This window comes from Pezoporus wallicus, unplaced genomic scaffold, assembly GCF_028554395.1.
Source record: "Pezoporus wallicus isolate ANWC-B61680 ecotype Strahan unplaced genomic scaffold, APGP_CSIRO_Pwel_v1 contig_5767, whole genome shotgun sequence".
In the NCBI taxonomy this organism is placed as follows: domain Eukaryota; kingdom Metazoa; phylum Chordata; class Aves; order Psittaciformes; family Psittacidae; genus Pezoporus; species Pezoporus wallicus.
The window spans coordinates 6,856,158-6,863,040 of record NW_026640599.1 but is presented as its reverse complement, the minus strand read 5'-3'; positions in this window follow the sequence as shown (position 1 = coordinate 6,863,040).

Genomic DNA, 6,883 nt, shown 5'->3' with positions numbered 1-6,883 from the left:
CGGGCGTGGGGTGGGTCGGCGGGCCGCCTGTGGGTAAGGCGGACGCCGGGGATGCTGCTCCTGAGGGAAAACTGGGCTGGGAAGAGAGGTTTAGCCGGGAATTGCTTTGTGCAGGTGTGGCCGAGGCCGGGACAGTGGACAGGGCGCTTGTCAGGCAATAACCTGGAACACTGTTTTCTTCCCCTCCATACAAAAATGATGTGGAAGCTTGTGACCCCAGAGAAGGGTCACAAAGATGATCAAAGGGCTGGGAAGCCTGGCTTATGAGGAAAGGCTGAGAGAGCTGTGTTTGTTTAGCCTTGAGAAAAGAAGGTTTGGGGAAAACCATATCACCATATTCCAAGTACTTAAAGAAGATGGAGACTCCCTTTTTACAAGGAGTCATATAGAGAAGACAAGGAGTAATGGGCACAAGTTACTCGTGGGGAGATTCCATTTGGACACAAAAGGAAATTTTTTCACTATGAGATCTATCAGCCATTAGAATAATTTCCACAGGGAAGTGGTGGATTCCCTAGCATTGGACACTTGTAGGATCTGGCTAAACAGGATGCTGGGATATCTACTCTAGGTCATGCTTTGCTAGAAAGGCTGGACCAGATGACATCCGTGACATCCCTTCCAACCAGGGATTTGACAATTCTACGAATCTTTAGGCCAGCACAGACTGAGGAGCCACCTGGAGTGAGGTAGAAGCCCTTCTGGTGAACGTAGCCATGTGCTGCTGCAGCCCAAACCTCAGCCAGGCTTTCCCCTCTCCAGAAGACTTCAGCAAGTGGAATGGCTGCTGTGGGGTTAAGGATTGCTTCTGTGGAAGGAAGGTTGACATCACATGCTGGACGGAAGAATGAAGTTGCTGGGGCATGCATGCAACCCTTTGAACTCACTACTGGTTTCCTGGGCGTGTGTGGATCTTGCTGGACTGCACACTAGTAGCACGTGCAAGCACACATCCTGGTAATACAGATGTTCCCACTTGTCAAGGAAATAAACTTAACCTCTATAACCCAAGGGGAACCTTGATATTCTTTCATAGAGTTACTGAATAAAAGTACCACTCTAAACCTCCTTAAGCACTTACTGCTTCAGAGAATAGGTGGATATTTGTGTTGAGTAAAGTCGCTTCTGTGAGGGAGTACCTGCTTGAATTGTTTTGGCCTTACAGTCTAAATCTGTGCTTCCCAGACCTAGTCAATTGATGGTTTCAAGATGAAAAATAATTTTTTATTTTTGGGTATTATCCTAATTTTTAGATGGAGGTTTTCTCCCCTAGAATAACACTTGTTCTTTTACAAACATGCATAATATTGGTACAATTCTTGGAAAAAGAAAAAAGTGTCCCTCTTCTCCCCCAGCAGAATTTTGATGTTTTAGGATTTTGCGCACACATCCCTTCTGTTTGAGAGTATCAAGAGATCCATGCAAATATGCTCCGGTTGATCGCAGGATGGCTCATGAAATCCATAAATAGGGCTTTAAGATTGCTTTTAATATCTCAAAAGCATTATTGGAATGTTTATATGTGTAGTAAAACATAAATTAACTCTTGCATTCTGTTCCCCTCCCCCTGATAGGCACTTTCTGGAATAGAAGGAAGATTAATTACAAGTATGAGCTACTTTGAGAGAAAACAGAATAAAGACCCACAGAGTTCTTGCTGGCTGTAAGCCTTTACTGTAATAAAATTCATTGTAAGGCCTATTTTGGTGAATTTGGGTGCCAGAGAAGTTAACACACATCATGCAGTAGAAGCAGGCACAAGGCCATTCTGTCAAGGGGGACAAAGATTTCATCAAAAACTACTAGATGTTAGAGAATTTATTTCCAATGGTAATTGTTTTCGCACTTGAACTGTCAGGGGTTTTTCTGCTGATTCTGTGACACAGATTGATTAACACAGATTGCTTATAATTATTTTATGAAGAAAGACACTGCTTCCTACCAAGTCAGTTTTTACAGAAGTTTAGGGGGGTTTGAGGGTAGCAGATTCGGGCTTAGTAAGGGAAGTACCACTGGCTTCCAAACTCAGTCACAGATCCCTGGTGCACCTATTGCTCCCTGTGCTGTTGTCCTCTGAACACCACAAATGTGAAACTGAATAAAAAAAAAAAAATACCCAACTTTTAGTATTTTAGATTGTATTTATGGTTTTCTTCCTGTGTCTTTTTGAGTTATTTTGTGAACTGTTCTCTCTCAGAAATGCTCAGAATTCTCTCAGAATTTCTCTCAGAAATGTTGCCATGCACTTGCCAGCAAAGTGCATGTCAACAGTACTGAAAATTCGTGTTCCACTCCTGCAAGTAAATACACGTACTGACAGGAGGCTGAGGACTTATTTGCAGTTGTGCCCTGCTCATGACCTTGCTGAAGATTGCTTGTGCGAGGGAGGAACAGTCATGGACTATGTACTGGGAGCAGCCAAGCAAATGTTCCACCCAAATAGCTGTTGCCAAGTAGCCACTTAATTATTGGGAATCAGAAGTAGCGCTCTTATGTTTTGACAGGCAAGAAGCTAGTATCTGAGAAAAAATAGGGGAGGGGTTTATTATTATTTAGAATATAACTAAGCATCCTTTGGTAAGAATCTTTAGTCATTTTCAGGGTAACCTAGCTTTATGAACTACTTCCAAGTTAATGTGGTTATTACCATACTTAAGAGTAGTCTTAACTTTGTGAACCCTCTCAACTACTTCACTGCCCTCACTGGGATAGGCACTCCTAGGCAATTTGGTGAAAAATGAATTGCTTTGTTATTTTTTTAGAAACACATCAGTAGGGTGACAACTAGAACAAGATGTTTAAAACTCTAAACAAAGACAATTGAGAAACTGAAATAAAGACGGTATTTCTTTTCTTACAGCATTGTTACAACATGCAGTGCAGTCAGGAAACCATTGAAATGGAGCACCAAATTTAATTTTGTCCTTTTCTCATGATTACTATGATAATGGCTTTCATAAGTGTTTTCAAGAAACTCCGGACTATCAGAATTGTTGTTGGAACACTCTCCCCTGGTACTGAGTAGGAACCATAATTCTTTCAGTGTTACTTTTCACAGAATGACCAACTGAAAATGAAGGCAAAGGGAAACAGAAAAATACAAACAAACCAAAACCCTAAGAAAACAAAACAAACCTAACCCAAATCACCACTCTTCTACTTCACAGGATGAGTGATGGCTACTGGGCAAATTGCCTGGGGCCCATTGTGGACAATATGGCAAATGTGCTGGCTGAACATGCAGCTAGAAATAAAACCAAACAAGGTTTTGGTGTACATGTGGAATGGGATGAGGAGTAAGAGAGAAAATGGAAACAGGATGTGTCAGCTGGGTGGTGTGTTCTCCTGTGTGGTGTTGCACATCACACCTCCCTCCCATAAAATGAACTCCAAAGGTAAAAGGGATCTGAGAAAGCTGTCAGAATTTACTGGGTATATGGGAAAATGCCATCATTAAAATATGACAGGAATGAAAAATCTGAAGTTACTTCCTTGGTTCAGGAAAGTAATGTGTGGGACATGACGGAAAGAAAGTAAAGTTGGGTTGTTTTGTTTTCCATGTCACACAAAGTTCAGCGGAATTACAAAGCGGCACATTCGAAACGATAAAAAAAAGATTTTCCCCCTTCCCACATTAAGAAATTAATTACCCCACACCATCAATGAAGTAATGAACTAGATTAAAAAAGGAACTCGACATTTGTATGGTTAAAAATGATAGCCAGTTACAGCTTTGTGCAGATGTACTTTGAAAGAGAATTTGGATGAGATGCCAGCCACCAGGGTCTGAAAGCAAGCTGTGGCTCACTGTGAGGAGGCAGGCAGTCAGTCTGGGACTCCAATGAACCTGGCACTGCTTACCCTCACCCTGTATGTGTGCTGGTTTACACAAGCCAGGACTGGAGGCAGGACACCCAAACCAGAGGCTGTGCTTGCTATTGTGAGTTAAATCTGCCAGTGATCATCCTCTGGCATCTGGGCCAAGGGGGTGCAGACTCTTCCTTACAATATTCCTTGATGCTCAGGCTCCAAAGCTGGGTTGCACACCATCTCCACTGGGAATAACTCAGTGGCAAGATGCTAATGAAGAGATTGCTAGGTGGCTCAGGGGAAACATTTGTAGGGCTCTTACTGTTTATAGGCATTCAGATTTCAACACATGCTCAGACACATCAGTCGACTAGTCCATCTGTAGCCAGAGAGACTTGAAGTGTGACTGATAACAATGTTCCTCTGCCAGAAAGATCCTATGTAACAGTATTTTTGCCAGTGTAGGCAATGGTTTCTGCTCTTTCATTCACATGCCTACTAATTCTTTGACACCACATCCACATTAAATGTCTGAGGAGGCTCCTCTCCGCCCCAGTAATACTTTTACAGTAGCACTTTTTATCCATGCAACACACAATGGGCTTTAAAGTCTTGTTACATGATACAGGATGCAAGGCAGTGATGATACAGCAAAAGAAAAACTGTTTGATGTTTAAATTGCAGACATCAAAGTCATGAAAGGGCATATGGCCAGCATTAAAATGTTTCTGAAGTGAGACAAGAAGCTGAGTGTAATGAGTCTGTTCTTTAGCCATTATTTGACTGTGAGGTAAATTGGCCCATTTCTCCTTGGGAAGGGTAGGAAACGCAGAAGAGCAGGAGCTGTGCCTGCTCCTGAAACCTTCACATTTGAGTATGGAAGCCATAGGTAAAGAGAACAAATAAATAAGAGAAGTGCAAAATAAGGTATTGTGCATGTGTACAAGTAAACAACCCCACACTAAACAGGGTTTTCGTTAGAGCATTGTATATCAAATCATGCATCAAATCCCTTATTTTTCTAGTTTTATATATAGCCCTTTACTAATTGCACTTCTATCTTCCCCTACTTTGTCAGAATCACAGAGCTAAAATAACCTTTCTGCCTGTGTAAATTTTGGATTAAGCATACCTCCCCAAATTTATCTTATCCAAACCTGGAGAGGTTTGTCATAGCTTCATGAATCCCTGAATTAGCAGAGGAAAGCATTCCCAACCTGTGCCAGAGTGAAAACCAGGCTTTTAAGAAATAAAGCAAGTGATTCATTCTTCCAGATGATTCCTACAGAGCACAGTCTCATTAAAAATGATACAGTGACAAACTAATGATTATTATTTTGGTTGCTCCTCCTCTCGTGATGGTATCTAGTTAAAAGTGACAGCTGAAAAGGAAAAGTATATTATGATTTTTTGAATATATTTAGACACTCATAGATGTAGGTTTCTATTTATATATGTGCATGGTCTTCAAATATATATATAGAGAACCAATACTGGGCTGTGCTGAGAAGAAAATGAAGCCATACATGTCTTCTGCTATTCTTGTAGGAACTGTTTTCTGAAATAATTAAGTATAATACAAAGAAAATATAGCAAGAAATTAATTCACTGTTACTTACCATTTTATTTAAAACAATTGGAACACTGATCTGAAAAAAACCTCAAAACAACTCTACCCCCTAACATTTAAAGCAACAGAAGAAAACATTGAAAATGAGTAGTTTGGAACAAAAATCTGCTAATGGATAGATAACGTGATTTAAGGCTAGGCTGCTGTACAGCTGTTGTTATATAATTCAGCACTTACTGATCTGTATAGTATCAGGCTAGACAATACATCTTCTGAACCTTGTCTGAATCAAAAGGTAGGCCATTATCTGTGTGGTTCTCAGCACGGCAGTCATCCAACCAGACTCTAGGTACAGCACATGGACTGAGGACCCAGTGGGGCTGCTGTTGCTTGGCAGTATGCCGGTAAGTAACCAGGCATGCTTTGTTCCCTTTTATGTAAGGCCTATTACAAAGTAAAAGTCAATAATATATGAGTGGCCAACAGTTCAAGGATGCATTTCATGGTCAGGTGATAGACTCCTGTACAAAGGGTTATTCTTTTAAAACCTCAAATGCATGAGGTTAAAATTGACATTCTGTGCTTCAGTACTACAGGCATAACCCCATAAAACAAACACCAAGATAACCAAACAGTGAGGAGAAAAAAAATAGCTTTTTGACCCAACTGAAGCGATAAAATAAAATTTACTGAAATAATTGAGGAAATTGAAAGCTTTGGTTAACTTTTTTTAGAGAACAGCTGTAAATGAACAAGTAAAAATCATAGAATGGTTTGGGTTGGACAGGACCTTAAAGATTACTTAGTTCCATCCCCCTGCCACAGGCAGGGACACCTTCTACAAAAGGTAGGGGAACATTTTACTACACTTCTTTTATTGCAGGGTTTTATGATCTTTCTTCTTGTTCCTCCTCCAAAAAAATTAGTGAATCAAAAAATTCTATACACATCTGAACTAATACCAACTGGACTAGTAAACTAAAATAGTTGAAGAGGATGCTTCAGTGCACAGATTAACTAGAGATGGTGTTTCAGAAGAAAGTTGTTAGTACTGTTCCAAGCTAACCTAATGATTCCTGGGCAATCTTTTCCCTATTTCTCAAGGGTTAATTCCAGAATCTGCAAGCTTATCTTCTTCTAAGAAGACCTGCCAACAATCTTTTTGTTTGTTTGCATTTCCTCAGTGTTTTAAACAACTGCATTTTCAGTTAAATTGTCTTCACGGGTTGGTATTATTTAACACCCATTCTTGGTTTCCTTTGGCTTTGTCACTGATTTTTAGGAGCGGCACCACCCCAGTGCTTGGAATGATGTTGTTAAAAAAACACGGGCATACATGCTTATGAAATATGATGACACATTTGGGCTACAGATGCATACAAAATTCACCGTGAACATGAGGAGGTCTACCTGAGTTCATCTCATGTGACAAGTGGAATGCAGATACTTGTCCTCTTACCATGCACAGTAATAACTGCGAGACACTGTTAGCACTAACCTAAT